The following is a 23,806-nucleotide window of genomic DNA, read 5'->3' on the forward strand; positions in this document are numbered from 1 at the left end:
ATTCTCTTTCCTGAAGTAGTAAATTTGAAAAATGTACAAAATTGTTTTTTGTCTAGACAAAAGAAGGATAGCCTCCCATTCCCTGTGGTACAAATATTTCATCAGTAATTTTGTTGTGCCTTTGATCACAGTACTGAATTATTATTTTAGGGGGTAGTTTGTGGTTCTGAAACCAAACATCTATATGAGATAGAGTCCTTAACCTTGGCCTCGTTAGTACTATAATTAACATAGTTTTCCAACTATATTGAACTAGCATATTACCTTAGATTTTTGGTTGGATGTTGTATTCACTGAAGCCTGATAATGGCCTAGTGGAGTAGACATTTAAGAAATTTATTTAATATATACTTCTGTGTTTCTTTAGAAAATGCAGATCACTGGCAATTCTAATAGTACATACCCATTAACTCAGACATTCCACTTCTAGGAATTTATTGTACAGTCTACATATATTTGTTAGAAATAAACTAATATTTGGGGCGCCTGGGTGGCTCAGTCGTTAAGTGTCTGCCTTCAGCTCGGGTCATGATCCCAGGGTCCTGGGATCGAGCCCCACATTGGGCTCCCTGCTCTGCGGGAAGCCTGCTTCTCCCTCTCCTACTCCCCCTGCTTGTGTTCCCTCTCTCGCTGTGTCTCTCTCTGTCAAATAAATAAAATCTTTAAAAAAAAAAAAAAGAAAGAAACTAATATTTTATTTAAAAATTATGGACATCAGTAATAGGGTGGGTGTGTATTTGTAGGGTCTTTGAAACAGAGGTGAGCTCTGTTCAGCTGTGAAGTATCTATTTTAAAGTGGACTTGCCAATATAGTATAATAGGAAATCTAGTTTTAGTGTTTAAGAATATAATAATTCAAAGATCTTAATATTTTTTAAAAAGATTTATTTATTTGTCAGAGACGGAGAGGAAGTATGAACAAAGGGAACAGCAGAGGGAGAGGGAGAAGCAGGCTCCCCGCGGAGCAGGGAGCCCAATGTGGGACTGGATCCCAGGATCCCGGGATCATGACTGAGTCGAAGGCAGACACTCAACCCAACTGAGCCACCCAGGTGTCCCAATAATTCAAATATCTTAATCTCTAAACTTTTTCCATATTGCACAATTTCTGGAATGGTTCTTAACATTATAGATTGTCTAGAATATGTATTAGGTATGTAAATCATTGATCAATGATTTTAAAAGATTAGAACAAATAAAGCTGTCTTTAAGTGGTGTAGAGAGACCACATAGAAATGCTTGGAGGGTGCCTGGGTAGCTCAGTCGGTTAGGCATCTGCCTTTGTCTCGGGTAATGATCCCAGGGTTCTGAGATCGAATCCCACATTGGGCTCCCTTCTCAGTGGGGAACCTGCTTTTCCCTCTCCCCCACCCCTTTCCGCTGCTGGTGCTCTCTCTTGTGTGCTCCCTCTATCTCAAATAAATAAAAATCTTTAAAAAGGAAAAGAAACATTTGGAAATATCAAAAGATATTTTGAAGCCTTCACCCCTGGTTCTTGTGAATGTGCCCTAGTTGAAAACTGGGTCTTTGTAGATGTAATCAAGTTAAGATGAAGTTATTAGGGTGGGCCTAAATCCAATACAGCTAACATTCGTATAAGAAGAGAGAAATGACACAGATACACAGAGATGACAGAAACTGGAGTGATGCATCTGTAAGGCAAACAACACAAAAACTGCAAACAACATAGGAGGAGACAAGGAAGAAACTCCCTTACAGGTTTTAGGAGGGAGCAATGACCTGCAGACATCTTGATTTCAGACTTCTTTACTTCTAGAACTATGAGCCAATAAATTTCTGTTGTTTTAAGCCACCCATAGTACTTCATTACAGTAGCCATAGGAAATTTAAAAAACAGAACTTTAAAATATTTTGTTTTTATAATTTATAATTATAAAATTTGTAATTATAAAATGTTTTGTAATTTATGTCATATATTCTAATATAATGTCTCATTTTTAATCTTTCCTTTTTTTCTGGTTTTCTTACCTTCTCTTATTTCCTTATTTCCTTTGCCTTTTTCTTTCTGTACAGTTGACCCTTTAACAACATGAAAGTTGGGGCACTGACACCCTCCCGTTCAGACAAAAATGTGCTTGGGACTCCCCCAGAACTTAATTACTAATTGCCTACTATTGCCTGGGAGCCTTAATAACATAAACAGTTAACACATATTTTGTATGTTGTATGTATAATAACTGTATTTTTATGGTAAAGTAAACTAGAGAAAAGAAAATGTTTTAAAAATTCCAAGGAAAAGAAAATACATTTACAGTACTGTCCTGTATTTATTGAAAAAAAGTCCATGTATAAGTGGACCCATGCAGTTCAAACCCATGTTGTTCAAGGGTCAACTATAATCTCATTCTCTTCTCTACCTGAGGCTGTGTCGAAATCCTTTCATCCAGGTTTATCTATCAGGGCTATAAACTGAACCATTTTTTTCTTCAGACTGTGAAGTCTGTAGTACATGGGCATGATGAAACACTGAATCAGTCACCAAAGATACAGCACTGCTTGCCTTCATGGTCCCTAATAGTCTTTGTGAGAAACTTGGGCTCGATAGTTTTAGAGCAGTATAATGGACTTGAAAAAGTCATCTTGTCCAACCTTTTCATTTTGCAAATAATGTCTGTGAAAACTTTTAACTTAAAAGTTAACATTATTTGTTGTTATAAAAGTGTACTTTCCACATATGCACAATTTGTTCAAAATTACTAGTACGGCTTTAACTCTTCTGTGATGATAACTTTTCTGTAATTATAGCTGAAATAGTACCTCTAACCAACCAAACTTTTTTTCCCACTAAATTCAAGAATGACTTAAACCTAGTGACAGTTGAATTTTTATGTCAGAAGTATATTATTTCAGGGGTGCTTGGGTGGCTCAGTCAGTTAAGCGTCTGCCTTTGGCTCAGGTCATGATCCCTGGGTCCTGGGATTGAGTCCCGCATCGGGCTCCCTTCTCAGCAGGGACCCTGCTTCTCCCTCTCCCACTGCTGCTCCCCCTGTTTGTGCTCTCTTGCTCTCTGTGAAATAAATAAAATCTTTAAAAAAAAAGTATATTATTTCATAGGTGAGAAAGTTAGATAAGCTTCATTTAGACGTGAGTTATAGTGCTGTTGGCCTTGATTTCAATGTTAGTGATTCAACAATGTATTAAATAAGGTGTCTTGAAGCAGAAACACACATAAAAGAAGGTTATGTATTGATAGGTTGATTAAAATGTGACCCATAGGCTTGCAGGAACATACTCTTGTATTTCCACTAGGAGCAGTGTGGCTCAGTATTTGGTAATTCAGTGTTTGTAGTAACTTCATAGACCAGAACTACTGCAAATAGTAACAATCAGCTGTACTTACCAATTGTACTTATTAACTAAAACATTACAAAATTTGTCCTCGGACACTTTGGAACTAATTTTTTCTTGATCAACAGGCTAACTGGTGAACCTATATGGATTCAGTGCAAGAAAAGAATCTATGAGGGGCACCTGGGTGGCACAGTTGCTTAAAGAATCTGATTCTTGGTTTTGGCTCAGGTCCTGATTGGCTCAGGTCGTAATCTCTCAGTGTCATGAGATCGAGCCCCTGCATCAGGCTCCTCACTGAGCACAGAGTCTGCTAAAGTTTCTCTTTCCCTTTCCCTCTGCCCCTCCCTGTCTCACAGTCTCTCTTTCTCTTTCTCTCTCTCAAATAAATAAATAAATCTTAAAACAAAAAAAGAACTGAATTAATACAGTGAGGAAGGTCAGAAAAAAGGTACCTAGATGTGGCAATTTTCTGCGTGTAGATAATACTGAAAACCATGAGATGCTCAACTGGACTTCAAAATGATAGACTTAATCTTCAGCCATATCCATATTTAAGTGTTGAAAAGAAGTGGAGCCAACTGGGAAGATGGCAGAGAGTCAGGAAGAAGCATCAGAACATGCTATTTTCAGTCAGGGGAGGAATAAGTTCTAACAACATTAATGTAACATGCTTCTGAATACTGAAAAAAGACTGGGATTTGCCAATAAATGGGCCATTACTTTGAGAGAACATTTTGAGGAGAATGTAGAAATAGAAGGGTAGATTATATTGGTTTATAAAACTAGCGTAACTTGAAGATTTTATCTTGAGGCCCTATTTTAATGTCAAGGAGTGTGTTATGTGAAGTGTTTACCATAAAGGAAGGTAAATGACCTCTGAAACAAATAATGCAATATATGTTAAGAAAGAAAAAAAGAAGGAGAATGTAGCAGGAGGGTAAGAATGAAGGCGGGGAAATCAGAGGGGGAGAAGAACCATGAGAGACGATGGACTCTGAAAAACAAACTGAGGGTTCTAGAGGGGAGGGGGGTGGGAGGATGGGTTAGCCTGGTGATGGGTATTGAGGAGGGCACGTTCTGCATGGAGCACTGGGTGTTATGCACAAACAATGAATCATGGAACACTATATCTAAAACTAATGATATAATGTATGGGGATTAACATAACAATAAAAAAAATTAAAAAAAAATTAAAAAAAAAAAAAAAGGAAGGTAAATGAATGTTAAGTATTACCAGCTATGTTGTAGCACTGAGAGAGTGGTAGTAGTAACCATAAGTAGTAACTAAAAGAAACAGGAGAGGTTTTCACTTCAGAATATGGCTGGGAAAGTATTGATTGTTGTTTTTCCGCCCCTCCTGGAGTGACAGCTCTGTGAAAGCAGGAGATGTTCGTCTGGTTCTATACAGTGCTTCTCCCTGGATATTGGTTGGTTGATTTGATAGCTAGATGGATAAATATAATAGGGTGACCAGGTTTTACTTTATTTGAGGTTTTATGGCAAGGACAGGATTTCAGTAAAAGGTTGAGGGAATCATTTATTCTATGGGATTAGTTTTAAAATAACAATAGTGGAGATGATTATTCCTGGTTAGGGGGTTAGAGTGTATGATCCTGCTGGAAAAGATATCTTGGCTCGGCTGGAGGTAGACTTCGGTTCTACAGAAGAGATTAAAAATGGTGAGTGATCTTATGTTAATAATGAGGGACTATAAAGTGGATTTGGCATTAGAATGTTTGTGGACTATTAGCATGACATATGATGTTTTTCCTGTCTTAATTACTCCCACAGACTTAAGTAGATCCTAGGGCCATTCAGTCTGTGGGAATGACTACTAGGATGACTTTTTTTTTTTTTTTAAGATTTTATTTTTAAGTTATCTGTATACCCAGTGTGGGGCTCGAACTCATAACCCCAAGATCAAGAGTCCGCACACTCCACTGACTGAGCCAGCCAGGCGCCCTGACCACCAGGATGACTTTAAAACAATTCTTTATAACAAGTTATTAGGAGTGCAGTTAAAATACAGAATGGAAATATAAATATTTTATGTCTATACATATTTTCCCTTCTATTCAGCTTTCCCCCTCTCTCACACAAAAAAAGAAAAAAATTTTTTAGAAGATTAGTTTCTAAAAGGTTTTAGGAGCATCTGGGTGGGTCAGTCGGTTAAGTGTGTCTGACTCTTGATTTCAGCTCAGGTCTTACTCTCAGGGTTGTGAGTTCAAGCCCTGCATAGAGCTCCACACTGGGTGTGGAGCCAACTTTAAAAAAAAAAAAAAAGAGGCTTTATTAAACTAGAGAAAAGGGTAACAAAAGTAATGCAAAAGTTGTCATTCTGATTTTGGTTTTTCTTAATAAATAACTACTAGCATTTGGAAATGATCCCACAGATCATATAACTGATATATTTAATATTCTTTCTCAAAACTATCTCCCAAAAAAACATACTTCATACTTGTCATTCTCCTTGTCAGTTCACCTTGTCAGTACTCTCATGAGCTTATAACATAAATTTCTACAGGAATTCCTTATTTATTCATTTTTGTCTTTTTATTGCAAAATGAATTCCAACCCTGAATATAAATGATTTTATATTAACATCAAAATTGCAAGAATTTTATAACTGTGTACGTTCATCTTTTTCATAAATAAGTATCTCGGGGGAATCATGTATATTAGAGATGGACAAATACCATTAGGTCATTTTGTTTGTATCTTACAGTGGGATAGTCTTTCCCTATAGTATAACCTCAGTAGCTTTTGCTCAACCAGTTTTAAACGTTTTCCGAAATTTCATAAATTTTCAGAGTTTCCTTGCATTCTAATTCATGCCTGTAGACCATCCTTTAAGGATATTTTGTTAGTGTTAGCCTAAACTTTCTTTTACTGCTTCCTAGAACATTTATGTAATTTATGTAATTTCAGTATTATCCTGTTTGTCATCTCTTTATTTGAAAAAGGCTATATTATACATATTTGATTTTGTGCATCTACTGTTAATCTTTCCTTTTAGATATTTTTCTTTGATTTTCATACTCATGTTTCTTAGAATTTTTGCTCTGTAATCAGGCTTTTGAATAATGAATGACATTTTGAAAATGCCATGGTTTTTAAATATTTGTGACATCTATGATTTTATTTTTTTAAAGATTTATTTATTTGAGAGAAAGAGAGCACAAGTGCACACAAGCAGCGGGGCAGGGGCCGAGGGAGAGGGAACCTGACACAGGGCTGACCAGAGCCTAAGGCAGACTCTTAACTGACTGAGCCACCCAGGTGCCCTGACATCTGTGATTTTATATTTGGGTAATATTATAGTAAATACTGCTATGTTAAAAGCTATGTTTAAAAAATAGTTTTTAAGTTTTTATTTTAAAGTAATTTGTACACCCAATATGGGGCTTGAACTCACAATCCTGAGATCAGGAGTTGCATGCTCTTCTGACTGAGCCCCTAAAAAATTTTTTTCTTAAATATTCAACCAGTAGCCTACAAACTTTAATATCAGCTGCAATAATATTTACTTTAGAATTAAGGAATTTGTACAGTCTCTTGGAACTTTATTATAACAGATTTAACTTATAAATACATTTATTTAAACTATGAATAAATAGCAAATACCATCCATCAAGGAGCTTTAGTCACTATTCGTGAAAAGCAAGGCACTGCTCATTGTCTTAATTTATAAGCCAGAGCATTGCTGCTATTGCTAAAAAGAGAGAAGAAATATTTCTAAAGGTTCTTACTGTCCATCAGTTGTTTTTTTGCTGTTTTAGTTAACATTTCTAGCCATGAATTTACATTGTGGGTTTTGTTTCTTTACTTCAAATCATAAACAGTTTTTATCATGTGCCTAGAAAATGAGTAATTAGGTAGTAAATTACTTATCTTCCAGGAGAGAAAATGTTTAGTTTTCTCTTATGACATTCCTCTATGAATAAACCAAATGAAAGCCTTTTTACATGACTACCAAAAGAATGAACTGAGAAGAAGTACAATGATTTAAACTTCATTAATTCTGAATTTTTGATAGGTGAGCTAAAGTTTACTAGTGTTATATAGGAAATTACTCTGATATAATATACTTTTTATGTTCACTAACTGACAAAGTCTCCCAGAAGCTCTGCAACAAAAAGACCCACAGATCATGTTAAAATACTGGAATTAAGAGTTGTTAAATCAGTTTTAAAATATATAGCAACAAGTAAGGGGATTAAGAGAATGAGAAGACAGGCCACTGACTGGAAGAAAGTGTTTGCAAAAGTACATATCTGATTAAAGACTATCATCGAAAATATACAAAGAACTCTTAAAACTCAACAATAAGAGAACAAACAACTGATTAAAAAATGGTCCTGAAGAGACATCTCACCAAAGAAGATTTATAGGGGAGCCTGGGTGGCTCAGTCGTTAAGCATCTGCCTTTGTCTCAGGTCATGATCCCAGGGTCCTGGGATCGAGCCCCACCCACATCGGGCTCCCTGCTCCGCGGGAAGCCTGTATCTCCCTCTCCCACTCCCCCTGCTTGTGTTCCCTCTCTTGCTGTCTCTCTCTCTCTGTCAAATAAATAAATAAATAAAATCTTAAAAAAAAAAAAAAGATTTATAGATGGCAAATATGCATGTGAAAAGATGTTCAACATCAGATGTCATTAGAGAATTGCAAATTTATTTATTTTTTAAGATTTATTTATTTGAGAGAAAGAGAGTGCACAAGAGGGGGTAGGTCAGAGGGAGAAGCAGACTCCCCATTGAGCTGGGAGCCCGATGCGGGACTCCATCCTGGGACTCCAGGATCATGACCTGAGCCGAAGGCAGTTGATTAACCAACTGAGCCACCCAGGCGCCCCAAGAGAATTGCAAATTTAAATAAGGAAATACCACTACATACCTACTAGAGTGGGGGCAAGAATCCCAAAACACTAATAGCACCAAATGCAGACAAGGATACTGAGCAAAAGGAACTCTGATTCATTGCTGGTAGTAAAGTGAAGTGGGTATAGACAGACACTTTGGAAGACGGTTTGGCAGTTTCTTACAAAACTTGAACACTCTTACCGTATAATGCAGCAGTTGTGCTCCTTGGTATTCACTCACATGAGTTGAAAACATGTTCATACAAAAACCTGTCCCTGGATGTTTACAGCAGCTTTATTTATAGTTACCAAAACTTGGAAGCAACCAAGGTGTCCTTCAATAGGTGAATGGATAAAATATGGTACATCCAGACAATGGAATATTATATGAAACCATGCAGAGATGTAGAGGAACCTTAAATGCATGTTACTAAATGAAAGAAGCTGGGGTGCCTTGGTGGCTTAGTTGGTTAAACATCTGCCTTTGGCTCAGGATTGAACCCTGAGTTGGGCTCCCTGCTCAGCAGGGAGTCTGCTTCTCCCTCTCCCTCTGCCCCCAACTCCTGGCGCCCCCATCCTCTTTCTTTCTTTCTCTCAAATAAATAAAATCTTTAAAAAAGAAAGAAAGAGAGAGAGAGAGAAAGAAAAAGAAGAAAGAAAGAAAAGGAAAGAAAGAAAGAAAAGGAAAGAAAGAAAGAAAGAAAGAAAAGAAAAAAGAAAATCTATTATAAACTTTGTAAAGAGAGGCCCCTGGCTGGCTCAGTTGGTAGAGCGTGTGACTCTTGATCTTGGGGACATGAGTTCAAACTCCAAGCTGGGTGTTGAGCTTACTTTTTAAAAAAAAGATAGATAGATAGATAGATAGATAGATATAAAATTTTGAAAAGAAAGAAGGGGAAGGATATGAAGTTGATGAACACATTCAGGATATGGTACAGTTGCGATGAAAGGATCATAATTCTGAGACATACCAAGTTCTTTTGTCCTGTCTATGCAACACAGCCTTCCCTGCTGATAACATAACTATAAGGACCAGAGTTGGATATGAGCCTGGGAACTCAGCCAAGGGAAGGGGCCTGGAATCAATACATGCTTATTTTTGCAGGAGTAAGTAAGCCTGGTCACAAGTGGGTCACAAGTGTTATTTGCCAAAGACCTGCTGAGCAGCCATGCCTTTCATCTTTTACATTTTTGGCAGAGGTTGTATAAGGCCATAATGGGAATCACCAATGAATGACCATTTAGGGGTGACATCTGAGCTTAATGATTAGATTTACTTGGTGTTTCCGTATATTCTCTTTCTGTCTGTTCTTTTTTTGTGTCTACTGTGCCACCCTGGGTGCTTGCTGTCTATACTAACCACATCTTATGAGTTTCGTGTTTCCCATTTGTTGTTGTTGTTAGCTAGAACAGAGTTGGATATTATCCAAAAAAATACAACGTACATTTACAGCTATTTGTTATGTCATATACCTCCTACCCATAAGTAAAATTCTTACGTAACAGTGATTTTAGCCTCTAATACACTTTTGACAAATGTTGAAAACTCTTATGTTCTTAAATGATTTAGAATTTCAAAACAAATATTTTTTCAAATTAAAGCCCTGACAGATTTGAAAGTGTACCTACAATGTCTTATACCCTGGTATCCTATATAAATAAACACCCTCTGCATAAATGTTTTCTTTCTGAGATATTACTGCATTATAAAGTAGCTCATTCCATTACTGGGCAGCTTAAATTGTTACAAAGCTTTTCCTAACACGGGACCAAAATATGGTTCTATGTAACTTCCATTAGTGGACCTAGTTTATTTTTTAGGCACCAGTTCTTAGATCTGTTGGATCAGGGACTCCTTTGAAAATCTAATAGAAACTATCAATAACCCTTTTTCCAGGGGAAAAAAATGCTTATATTCACAAATTTTTATAAATAATTTCAAGGACTTTCTGGACTCCATAAAGGCTTTCGCTTTTCTTTCTTGCTTGCTTTTCTTTTTCTTTTTTTTAACCCAGGTTAAGATCCTCTGCTCTAGAACACAGTATGTTAATTTTTTCCTATATATTAAAGTATAGTAAAGACCTTAGGCTAAACATTTCCAATTCCTTTAACCAGTATTAATACGACTTGATTATAGACAGAACTTCCACTATCCAGATCACCTGTTTTTGTTTATATTCTAATGTGAATATCTTTCTGAATGGGATGCCTGTAATTTTCATGTGAAGTGATCTCAATATATTGAGACTGTTACTTAACATATTTGGAACACTCTATAATAGCATTTTTAGCATTCACACCACAGTACATTCTTGCCTCATAATGAGTTTCTGTTTAGCCTCATCTTTACATCATCCAAAATCTCTGGGACAATGCTTAACACATTGTAGATGTTCCAGTGAATATTTGTAGACTGAATAAAACTTCCTAATCCTTTTTTGCATCCAAAGCTGCCAAGCAAGTTTTACCACATATTATACTAATGTGTGCTTGTGAGGGATGGGGTGGGAGTGTGTGTTGCACCATACTTAAGTAGTAGCTTTTTGGAACCTAAAACTAGAGATTTAACATTTACTCTTGTTAAATTTCATTGTGTAAGAGCAGTTCCTTTGTTATCTCGATAAGTACCAGGGAAAATAAAATATTGGTAATTCTTACTTTCCTATGTTTAATACCATGCATAGTGAGTAGGTAGCACCTTATAGGTGCTTCACAAATGTTCGTTAAGTAATGAGTAATAAATGGCCATGAACTTGTAGTTATCAAAGCGTGTACTTGGAGAGTTTGATTCACGAGTAGTAGGTGTTTTATGCTTTATATATCAAAATGAGTAACATTTTGAATGTATTTTTTGAAAGATGAGCACCTTAATTATAACGTCATGTGTATTTTCTAATTCTAGATGTCAGGATAGGACACTTAACCTTAGTCTCCACCCCTACCCCACACCCCAAAATAGCTACAATTGATCATATGTGATAGAAACGTTCATGGTGTAATTTTGGGCCTTCAACTCCTTGGGCCACAGTCTTGAGCCAGGTCATTCTGAGTTCATAGTTCATGTGACCTGGGAAATTTTTTTTTTGCTTCACAGGCAATTTTAATCAGCTTTGAAATCTTTTGTTGAATGATTAACTATACTTCTGGCTCTTCATATCTTCTCTTGAGGCACTTCCTCTTTGTTCCTCCTACTATGAGTAGAAAGGGAACAGCAATGATTGGAAACCTCATCTTTTTTAAGCATCAAGAGGAAACTACCTTTGTGGTTATATTGTTTACTGTTTGGGCTGTGTTTTCTCTTTCTGTGTAATCTAGGGAAGCAGCATTGCCACTTTCTAAGCCTGCTGCTTTAATTGCTTGATATTTTTAGGAAGGGAAGGCTTCTTTAAATAGTTATCTCTCTGCATAATTTGAAAGAGTTTAGCCTCTCCTAGCCCTAGGTTACTTGAATCTGAAAACCTGATGAGTGAAATTGATCTCTGCATGGCTCAAATATCCCCACATTGAGAAGGAACAGCTTTCCAATGTAAGCTATTTAAAGATCCTGTGCTTCCTGAGAAAGTAGCAGGTTAAGTTAGCAAACTGACAAGGAGACTGATCTGATCTATCATGAGAATGTCTGAGACCTGGCCTGGGGCATTCTGTCCTGAGATATAGTCACTGTTGGCCAGGTGTTCTCAACCACGATTTGTGGTTCCCAAAGCTGACCGAACCTCAGATTTAACTCAGCATTTTAGAACTAAGGATTCCTGGGCTTGTCCTGTGTTCTCTTATGTGATGTTCAGTCAGGTGCAGGCGTAAGAGGAAACCATAGGAGAGGCACAGGAAAACAAAGTTTATTATACTCATAGGTCCTAGAGAGATAAAGTCACTTTGTGCCAGAAGGGAGTAGGTTCAACCAAGTAGGTGTGTAGCCAAGCGGAGAATACAAGGACCTGTGGGTTAGTGCCTTTGTTGGTGTGTCAGGTTGGAGTACACAAGAAAAGGAGCAAGGGGATTTCATTGGTGTGTTTGAATGTTGTTACTAGGTCACAGTCGGGGAGGGCAGGAAGGAGAACTTGTGGGCCAGGGGCCAACCTTATCATCCTGGTGCACCTGGTCACCTGGGTAGGATAATTAGAGCTTGTGGGGATGTTGAGGCAGCAGGGGAAAGATTTAAAAAATGAAGTTTTAAAAATGTTTACAAGTACAGTACCCCATCCTCAGAGTTTTTGTTTCAGTAGCTCATTAGTGTTAAAGCTTAGAAATGTATATTCTTAGGTTCTCTCCATGATCTTGGAAACCCCTGAAATTGTGATGCAAAATTATGTATTTTCATGTTTCTGAGGGAGCTATAGCTTTCATCAGACTTTGAGAGTTCCTTGACTCCAAAAAGGTTAAGAACACTTGCTTTGGGACACTTGGGTGGCTCAGTCGGTTAAGTGTCCGACTCTTGATTTCATCTCAGGTCATGATCCTCAGGGTCGTGAGATCGAGCTCACCTCCATGCTGAGCTTGGATCCTGCTTAAGATTCTCTCTCTCCTCTCCCTCTGCCTTTCTCTCTCTCTCTCTCATTTAAAAAACAAAAAGCACTTGCGTTAAATCACTGGGTCTCAAATTTTACAGTGCTTCAGAATTACTCAAAGACTTGTTACAACACAGGTTGCTAGACCCCAGCCCTGGAATTTCTAATTCGGGTAGTGTGGGGTGGAGCCTGATAATGTGTGTTTTTAACTAGTTGCTTATTATTGCTGATGCTGTTGGACAAGGGGCTGCCCATGGAGAACCACTATTCTAGGACTTTGCTAACACCACTCTGTGCCTTCAGCATCAAGCTCTGGAAGCAAAGGGAACCTTTCAGAATTTCTAACCAATTAATACAGTAATAAACATAATGCACCATAACAAAGCTCCATCTAGTGTACCACTGTTAAGAGAATGGTAAAGAAAACTGCTTTCTGGCAAAGAAAGTGGCAATGGAAAGTATACAGGCATTTTTAGTTGACCCACTCATTGATGAACCTGTTTCATAAACAATTGCTTTTCTATGTAGCATTTTTTCCTATGAGAGTAGAAAACTTCATAGTTCCATGACCACTTAAACTGTTCTTTTTCTTTAAATAATGTAACTTTTGGGGCACCTGGGTGGCTCAGTCATTAAACGTCTGCCTTTGGCTCAGGTCATGATCCCAGAGTCCTGGGATCAAGCCCCGCATTGGGCTCCCTGCTCGGCGGGTAGCCTGCTTCTCCCTCTCCCACTCCCCCTGCTTGTGTTCCCTCTCTTGCTGTGTCTTTCTGTCAAATAAATAAAAATCTTTAAAAAAAATAAATAAAAATAAATAAATAATGTAACTTTTTAAAGTATGCTCGAGGTGCCTGGTGGCTCATTGGGTTAAGCATCTGACTTTGGCTCAGGTCTTGATTTCAGAGTCTTGGGATCAAGCCCTGAGTTGGACTCCCCACTCAGTAGGGAATTTGCTTGTCCCCCTTCCGCTCCCCCCGACTCATGTGCATGCACACGTTCTCTCTCTCAAATAAATAAATAAAATCTTTCAAAAAAGTAAAAATAAAGTATGCTCATGTTCTCCAGGGCCAGGTAGAATATAGTTCAAAGTTAAAACATTGAAATATAAATTGACCTAAATGTGCCGGGAAGCAGGAAGTATAATCCTAAGGAATCCTGAAATTAGGATAACTTGTTCTACTTTAAGAATCTCCTGTAGCAGGTGGTTAGGTTATCAGTGCAGTGAAGCTTTCAAATCCCCAAGGAAAAAGCAACTGTTTGAAAAGCTATAAAGCACTACTAAATCCACAGGAGTTCCAAAGTTTATTTGCGCAGACTGCTTCCAGGCTGTCTGAAACTTTGAAGGAAACTAAGATCCTGGAAGGAATCTTGATTATCCATGAAGAGTCTAATTTTGAAACTTTCTTCTCTCTACAGACGTAAACTTAAGCAAGGCTTCTGGGCATCATTAGAGGGCCTCAACATTTTCTTCCCAGTTAGTCTTGGGATTTTTTGTAGCCTCATCCTTTAGAGGGAGAGTCCTCAGTGAAACAGGAACTGACCTGAATTAAGAAAACTTAGAGCTTTAGAGGGGAGGGACTTTGTTTAAAGGAAGTGTATCAAAATCGTATTAGTGGTTATTGACATGAGATTACATCTTCTCTGTACTCATTTGCAATATAACTTTTGTTCCAATTTTAGAATATGTGCTACCAAAGTGAGCACATAATATAACTTTCAATTATACTACAACATGTCATAAAAGAAGAAAAGTTCATTTTAAATGAATCATTAATTTGTTGATAATTGAAAGAAAACACTTCAGTATGAAAGTCTTTATGTAAAGTTTTCTCTTTCATTTTAGTTTTTTTAACTTGCATCGCAGTATTTTGATATATCATCACTGTCAAAATGGTGGCATAAATTAACAATAATTAAAGAAATATGGTTGAAACTTGGGTAATTTTGGGGCGCCTGGGTGGCTCAGTCAGTTAAGTGGCTGCCTTCTGCTCAGGTCATGATCCCAGGGTGTTGGGATTGAGCCCCGCATCAGGCTCTCCACTTAGCGGGAGTCTGCTTGTCCCTCTCCCTCTGCCCCTTCCCCCCACCTTGTGCTCTCGCTTGCGTTCTCTCTTTCTCAAATAAATAAATAAAATCTTTAAAAAAATAAAAGAAACTTGGATAATTTTGATATTAACCATATTTTAAATCTAAGTGGTACTTAGCATACATGATCATCACCACCTAAAAAGCAATAATTTTTTAAATAAGTAAAATAATTACCATATCATACTTAATGGAAATTGTGAATCCCCCTATTAGTTGAAAAATTCAGCTTCCAGATTGTTGCTGACATCATCAGAGTTTTTGACAAACAAGGAGGTAATGGGGAAATAATTGTAGAGCCTTGTTAAGTTGTGCTGCACAAGAAACAGATGTTTGCCATACGGAAATGAACAAAACCAGTAAAGAAATAGATATTCTATTCAGGTTTCCAAAAGTACAAACGGTGAAATCATTAAGAAAATTGGAAAATACACATTTTTAAATTAGTTTTAGAACAAAAAGTCCAGGAAATCAGTTATATGCAAACATATTAGTATATATACCTTACTTTCTGAGGATGGTATGCTTGTCAGGATTCGAGACTGTAAGACATATTTTCTTTTAGCTTAACTTTGAATTTCTTCTGTGATTTTTTATTATTATCCTTTTAACACATGCTTTGCATTTATGGTTGGGTTGATTTAATTTTGTAATATTTCTAATTCCCACAAAACTACATTTGCTTTTTTATCCTAAGAGATAAAGGATCTGTGGACTACAGAAATCCCATACCACAGAAGTCTCCTATGTAGTTTTATTTCTGCCCAATGGAACAAACCTTGGTTAACTTAATTTATTCTGATATGGGAGAAGTTACTTTTTACTTTTAATTCTGCCACCTTATCTGAATAATACATGAACATTCAGCAGGATTCCTTTTATGCTTTCATATATGCAAAAGTAGAAGCAATGTTTATGAAAAGTTTGATTTAATCTTCCTTATCTTAACTTTGCTCATAAACATGAAGTAAATGGCTTAAAGAAGACAGTATTAGAATCTTAGAATTTGAAAGAATCTTTAATATTTTAAAAATCACTCCTTGCCAAAGCCAGAAATGGGATCCTTCAATGACAGACTTGTCAAATGTTCATCCAGATTTTTCTTAATTGCTTCTAGTTATTGGACGCTCAGTACTTCATAGTAAATCGGATTTGATATGGTAATGTTTAATTATTAGAAATTTTTTAATTCTTTGTGCTGAGCTAGAATTGGCCTTTGAAATTTTACTTATAAGGTCCTTTCCAAATTATCTAACACTTTAAATAATTGTAAATAATTATTTGTCCTTCTCCTCTTCTCCAGGCCAGACATTCTCCATTCCTTTAAATGCTCCTAATAATCCATGATTTTTAAATGTCTTTGACACATCTCAGTTTGTAATTGTTTCTCATATTATGATTCCCCAAATTGAACAAGATATTCAGAGTTAGTATGACCAATGCAAGATCTCAAGGGACTATTGCCTCTCTTTTTGAATTGTTCTGTCATTTATTAATTCGCAAATAAAGATGGCCTTCATGTAATAGTGTATAAGACAAAAGATAAAATTTAGAAGCAGTACAGGTACAGGTTAAATGTATAGATTAAAAACAGTACTGTTATTTAGCATTTCTTTAACCAGCTTCAGATGCATCAAAAACTGTCATCCATATTTCATTGACTTTCCTATTGCAGGTTGTCTTGATGAAAGTAACCTTTGTGTTTATTAAAATAAAATTATTTTAATTAAAATTACTTTCAGTGAGTATATTTGGCTCTTAGTAATCACTGTGTATTAGTTTTTTTCATGATTCTAATTATCCATCTTGGAGTTTTGCTGGAGTTCAAGTTTACTAGCATGCAATTTGTTTCTGAATTGCCCCTTTCCTCCTTTATAAATATCAATAAATGCCTGTCTGTAATATCTTGATAATGCCTTGATTTGTGTTTTCAAAGACTATCAGTAGTGGCTCTGAATTTGTATCTATCAAGTTAATATGCTAACATGTAATTTATTTGAACCCATCTAAACTTGGGTTTTTAGTTAATAAAAGCATGACGATGTTCCTGTTTTTTGTAATAATAGAAAAGTGAAAAAAGGTCAATATATCCAGCACTAAGAAAATGCGTAATAAAATTCAGTGCTTATTTACTTGGTTTTTATTAGGTAGCTATTTAAAATAATGGCAATGTAATAAAATGAGTTTTAAGATACAATTTATAAGCTGCTCATTTTCAATTTTTTCTTGAAATTTGGTAACAAATACACTTGTGAAAAAAAGGCGCTAAAAGTCAAATTGCTTTTTTTTTAAGATTTTATTTATTTATTTGAGACAGCACAGGTGAGGGGGCGAGGAGGGCGGAGAGAGAGGGAGAAGCAGACTCCCTGTCAAGCAGGAAGCCTGATGGGAGGCTGGATCCCAGGACCTTGAGTTCATGACCTGAGCCAAAGGGAGAAGGCAGACACTTAAAATGACTGAGCCAGTTACTTCTCGACTGGCTGAGTAAATTGTTAAAACCAGGGGATCCTTTTTACCCGTTTCTTGGTTTTCCACATTATCTCTAATTATGTTATTTATAAGGAAAACTAATTTTGCTTCTTTTTTTTTTTAAGATTTATCTATTTATTTATTTATTTGATAGAGAGACACAGCGAGAGAGGGAACACAAGCAGGGGGAGTGGGAGAGAGAGAAGCAGACTCCCCACTGAGCAGGGAGCCCTATGCGGGGCTCGATCCCAGGACCCTGGGATTATGACCTGAGCAGAAGGCAGACGCTTAAGGACTGAGCCACCCAGGTGTCCCTGATTTGGTTTCTTAAAAAAAATCCTCTACTATCCTTTACCGTTTAGTTTATTTTTAATCTCTAGTTTACACTTGCCATATTAAAAATAATTTCCTTGACAGAAATAACAATAACAAAATAGGACTTAAACTTTCCTTTTCTTTTTAACCATTAATGGTTTATCATCTTCCCAAGTGTTCTTTTTAATGAACACAGCCTTAAAAACCCTTTCATGTTGAGTTGCTTTTTTTTTCCTAATCCTGCTTATTTCTTCTTTCTGAAAGGTGACATAAGTGTTATTAAAGCATATTAAAAATGTCTAAATTATTATGTTTTACCCTTTTTTCCTCAGGTATATGATTTTGTAGTTTGTTCTAGACTGGTTTCATTTTCCTCCATTTTATGTTCAAAGTTTAAAGTTTTATTCAGCAGATGGCAAAACACTTTGCTCTTTGCCACCTCATGCCAACAAGCATGAAAACAATACAGTTCTTTCACGCCATCCTAAAATGTAAAAATCATTCAGCTATGAGTTAGGAAATCCAGGTTCTAGTCCCAGGGCTTCTATAAACAAGGTTTTGGACAAGAAAATTCAGTCACTTATTCTCTTTGAGTGTCAATTTCTTCATCTGTAAAAATTAAATTATTACTCTCTAAAGTTCCATTTCCCTTTTTAAAAGAATTATTCAGTTTTTTCTCATTCTCTTTTTTTCCCCCTATGATATGAAAATCCACCTTTATTTTACACTAAATGCTCATAGTTATCTGATGTTATTTAGGGACTTTCTAAACTATCCATTGATGACTGTTGATTCATGCTCCAGTTTCACTCTGTTGTATTATTTGGAGCATTGAAATGTAGTATCTGTTAGGCTAGTTCCCTTTCATTGATTTTTTTTTTTCTTTTTCTTTCTTTTTAGAACTTTCCTTATTATATTTGCTTTTCCATAAAATTGATTTTTCTTTTTTTAAAATTTATTTATTTGAGAGAGAGAGCACACAGAAAGAGAGAGAAAGGGAGAGGGAGAAGGAGGCTCCTGCTGAGCAAGGAACCTGATGTGGGGCTTGATCCCAGGACCCTGGGAACAAGACCTGAGCCAAAGGCAGACACTTAACTGACAAGCCACCCAAGTGCCCCCATAAAATTGATTTTTCTAGTTCCAAAATATTATTGGTACTTTTATTGAGGTCAGATTAAAGTTATGGAATAATTTATTTAAAAATTACATTTTCATTGTTGACAGAGTTTTAAAGGAAAATATCAGGTATTCAGAATATTATATGAGCAAGGGAAACAAAGTAAATGATCAAATATCACTTTATTAATGAATTTTGAGGTATTTATATCTAAAGTAAGTAGTGATAGTACTTATAGTGGTTTTGAAAGATGTGTCGATAACTTAGGAAAGGTTAAGCATTTAATTCTAGTCCTATTTGGCTTTATGTGGTGACAGGATATAAGAATGATAATGTCCTAATAATGGTATAAAATACAGGTCTAAATATACAGTTTCGAATTATTTATTTATAGAAAGAAAAATTGGTTATCTTAATGGCACGCACCTGCAAACTTTTAGTGACAGAAGAGTAAATGGAACCTCATAATACTGGGAGGAAAGAAGTCTATCTAATCAGGGAGATTCTGAAAGAGAAGACATAGAGCTGACAAACTGAGAACTACTCTAGAGTAGAGTATGTGCCTTATTAGTATTAAGAAAGCCTAGAAGGAGAAAATAAAACAAAGGAAACTGAATTCAGCCATATGCTTATTGAAAAATAGGGTCTATTCGCATAAAGTGTTTTTATGTTGTTTTAATATCCTCAGTAGTGATTTTTCTTAGCTCAACTATATATCATTAAAATCTGTAAGGTTTAAAGAATGGACACATTCTGTTGTATTCCCCTCCTCTGATGACGGAGTGTGATATCAAAGATATAGTGAAGAAAGGAGGGAAAGGAACACTAATTCTCCCAATTATTAATTGAGTTCTTAACAAAGTGTAATTTTTTATTTCTATGATAATTGGAGTATCTGTTCCCTACTAAAAGTGTGGAATGTATGCTAGGGTAGGAATTTGGTTGTTTTTCCTCACCATTGTATCCCCAGGCCAAGCATAGTGCTTGGTACATAAAAGACATCCCATACCTGTTGGTTGAATGAATGTGCTGCAAGCTTGAAGGAGGTAAGAAAGTTTTAAAAATCCGCAAGATTCATGTCATCTGGAAATCCTTGTAGAACTCAGTCTATTCAAAGTAGGAAACAGTGCTACACAATCTTTGCAGTCCCTGGAGGTTCTGCACAGATTCATTTTTGTGAAGAAGTTAATCCTTTGGACATTACCACAATACAGTAGTTACACATGTTCGATTGTATATTTTCATAGATTACAGGTTAATAGAGCATATTGAAAAAATATTTTCAATGAATCTAGTTAGCCTTCACATAGGGCCATATCACGTTGAAATCCTCTGAACTACTATTGTTCATCCTCTTTTCTTAACTTTATGTCTACAAAAATATTTAAAAGTCCTAAGCCATTGAACTTAGAGGCTTTTGGGTTTTTTTGTAAAATCTATATACTTGGAGAAATCACTTGTTTCTTTAGGCTTCTATATCTTTAAAGATAAATTTCTTTCTTTCATGGCCCAAGATAAATGGAACCAAAATGCTCATTTATTTTAACTCTTAATTGCACATGTAAGGTTCTTACATTATTGGAAGAAACAGATTTTCTTTAGCTAGCCATACCGTGTTGCTTTCCTTTTAGTCTCTGTTTACTTTCTCACCTCTGTTGATTTATTCAGCTTGTAACCTAGAAACCAGCTAAAAAGGAAGGAAGTCAGAGATGTGTATTTCAGGGCAGTAACTGGAGTAGTTTCCTCTTCCTCTAGCCTGGTTTAGCTGCCAGAAAAGACTTTTTACCCCCTACCCTCACCCAACCCCCCCCCCCCCCCCCCGCCAATAAAAAGAAAGAGAAAGGGAAAGAAAAGAAAAATTAACAGTAACTATTCAGCTTGCTTCCTTAATCCATTAAATTATAAGCCATAAGAACAACCAGTCTAAAGGACTAAAATTCTGCTCTCAAAATGGTGCTTTTTGCTGTCTGAAAGGTGGTATCTACCATCCCTAAGGAGTTGTAAGAACAAGAGAGAATTAAGGAGACTTGATGTAAAAGCTGAGCAACTTATTATGCTTGCTACCAAGTGGGTTCTCTATATTGTTATTTCACTGTTTTTATTTGTATTAGAAATTTACCAGAGTACCAGACCAAACTCACATTCATATATTTTTAAAATTTTTTAGAAATATTTAAAAAGTATTTGTGAAGCTCAATTTATGAAATAAATATTAAAAAGGTATTTATGGCTTTCAACTAGTTCCATCTTTGTGCTCTCCTCATTTTCATTAAGAATTGACTATATAAGTATTTCTTTTTTAATTTAATAATTTAATTTAATTTAATTTAATTTATTTGAGAGCGAGAGAACACAAGGGAGTAGCAGAAGGAGAAGGAGAATCAGGCTCCCCGCTGTGCTGGGAGCCAGCCATGGGGCTTGATCCCAGGACCCTGGGATCATGACCTGACCTAAAGGCAGACACTTAACTGACTGAGCCACCCAGGTGCCCCTATATAGTATTTCTTTATAATAATGGAGAAGAATTTTAAATCAGCCATGATGTAGTATGAAATAAAAATGAATGTTTTTTCTTTATTGATACTACTTATTTTGATTTTTAAAAAATTACTGCATTCTGTGTCACTAGGAATATATAAATATTGTGGCATTTGGATTGTTAGCTAAGTGTAGTTCTATTTGCTGTTTGATTCTGTAGGGGACTGATAGTACTTGAGGAACAAAGACAGCTGTTTTTAAGTGTATATCATATAGTCATACTTGAATTTATGTGAGCTTGTAAGATGAATCCTGTGAAATATTAAACTCATTCTCTAATGTACAATAAATTATAGAAATGTAGTGTGGAATGTACTGAAAATGTGCTGTTTCATAATATAATAGCCTGCATCAAGCATTTGATGTTTCTTTGTTTTCTTTGTTGTTTGGGGGTTAGAATAAAGCTGCCATATTGACCCAGTTGTTTTTTTCTTTTGTATATTATATGACATTGTGAATTCTTTTATTTCCATGTATGTTTTACACTCATGTCTGAAGTGATTATGAATGAATTATTGAAATGGTGTGTATGATGTAATATTCACTTGAGTTATTATTTTTAAAAATATTTGTTCTAAAGTTACATTTTAGTACCATCAGTGTTCTAAAGCTATATCTTACTAACATTCTTAGAATAATCATTATCCATCTCTCATCCTTAAAACAAATAAAAAGATTGAGATTTTTGTAGATACAGTCCATCATATATACTAAGTTGAAAATATCTTTTCAGTGGTTAACCTGATGTTTCTGTGAAATGAAACTGATACATCTGGAATAGGTATAGAGAGACAGGGCATTGGCTGGTGGCTGGTTTTTCTCTGAAATGATTTGATGAATTGGTTGTGTATGTGATATTAAAAAAACATGAATTTTTAGGTTTATTAAAATTGAGATTGTGCATTGAGTCATATTTATAAAAGACCATTCACATCATTTAAAAATAGGTAAATGTTTTCTTACACTTACAGATATCTAGCATTGTTTTTTCATATTCACTGCATATATTATACATACAACACACATTTAAATCTAGACTAATCTCATTTCAGGTGCTCAGTACCCATGTGTAGCTAGTGGCCACCATATTGGACAGCACAACTCTTGAGGTTAGAAAGAAGTTACAAGCCTATGTTAGGTAACACATCAGAAAAATACATTTTATTATAGATTTTTTTATAACTGAATTGTGTAGATTAAATTTTTTTTAAAGAATAAAATTGTTTCAGGAGTATTTTTTAAAATCTGCCAAAGTAAATATCACCAGTTTTTCTTTTGAGTAAAGTGTTGTGGTTATGTCATTTGATTTCATTTGGACTGTTACTCCAAAAATGCTTTTAAGTGTTTTTTTCCTGAGTTTTTTTTTTTATATCAGTATATTTTTAGGGACAAATGATTAAACTAAAATAAGGACTTTAAAACACACAAAGTATTTTCAATAGTTGGAAGTTATGCTTCATTTTTGCCAACTTGAGAGATATTTACGTATTATTTGTTTTCTGCACTTTCTCACCTTGGTAAATCTGGAAAGCAAAAACTTTGTATTTGTATTTGCTTTATTGAAAGAGACAGTAAACTTGAGGTCTCAGTCTCACCACTAGTCTGTCTTTGTCTGTTGTTAAAATTATGAGCCAGTCTCTATGGCCGCAGCCAAATGAGTAATCACCAGTAATGTGACTCGTGCTGGAAGTGACTCCATCAGCACCTGTGACGGGGGATTAGTTACAGTTTACAGAGCACCGCCTCTTCCCTTCTCTCAGTGTGCCCTAAGCCAAGTAGTCTTTCTCATTTGGGTGTCTGCTCTGTTGGAAGCTACTGCAGTGTGTTTCCACGCAGACAGAGTACAGTGGGGAAGGCTTTCTCTAGCTGATGGATGGCTGTTCTCTCTATTTGGAGTATCTCACTGGTTATGTAAGCGACCTCGGGAGAAATTATCCTGACCCAGATCGGAGGATGCAGTAGTGCTTCAGCTGCAGGATTTCTTAGTCGTTAACACCACAGTGCTGATGACAAAGAGCGAGTTGTAATCCTCATCACTGCCAGGCTGAGCCAGAGCAGACAGAAAATCGTCATTTGCTCGTCGGAGACTTGTTAGGTTACAGCTCTGCTTCGTTTTGTGGTCTTGGCTTTTCTTCCTATACAATGACGACGCTGCAAGTGAGCTCAGAAATGCTTGGTTTGAGAGCCATTTGCCTGTGATTTTTGAAGACTAAAGAAGTATTTAGGCTAGATAAAAAATACTGCTCAAGAGTGAAATGGAAATGTCAGCTACTTCTTGACCTTTAAAGCTGTGTCGTGGATTTCTGAGATTTTAAGATACTTTAAAATTCTAAAGAACAAAGTACGGTTTGTATTTTTCTGCTTGCTTTTTCTTTTGTCTTAATTTACATTTGGTTTTACTTCTCAGCCTTAGGAATTAAGGTCACTGCCTTTTATTGATCTAGCCTTAGTGTTCTTAGTTTTAAGAAATTTTAACTCTTTTCATTTGTTCAGAAAGGATTGTGTGTGTAGTAATTTCATAACACTGTAAAAAGATTAAAAACTAGAGTTTAATTGTTTAAAGTATTACAGCAGAAATGTTTCAGATTAGGGTTTTCAGAATATAGT

At 35.9% G+C, this 23,806-nt stretch overlaps 1 protein-coding gene across 6 annotated transcripts in view; it reads left to right on the forward strand.

Annotated features, from left to right (window-relative positions):
- Window positions 1-23,806, forward strand: part of JMJD1C (jumonji domain containing 1C) — a 338,429-nt gene that overhangs the window by 223,501 nt on the left and 91,122 nt on the right. Inside the window, exon 1 of one of the 6 annotated variants that reach the window (XM_036086483.2) lies at window positions 22,971-23,540. The exons of the other annotated variants lie outside the window; for them this stretch is intronic. The gene's annotated coding sequence lies outside the window, so the exon portion shown is untranslated. Of the gene's footprint in view, window positions 1-22,970; window positions 23,541-23,806 lie in introns of those variants that run through there. 6 annotated transcript variants of the gene reach the window in all.

Source organism: Halichoerus grypus, chromosome 7 (genome assembly GCF_964656455.1).
Source record: "Halichoerus grypus chromosome 7, mHalGry1.hap1.1, whole genome shotgun sequence".
Taxonomy (NCBI): domain Eukaryota; kingdom Metazoa; phylum Chordata; class Mammalia; order Carnivora; family Phocidae; genus Halichoerus; species Halichoerus grypus.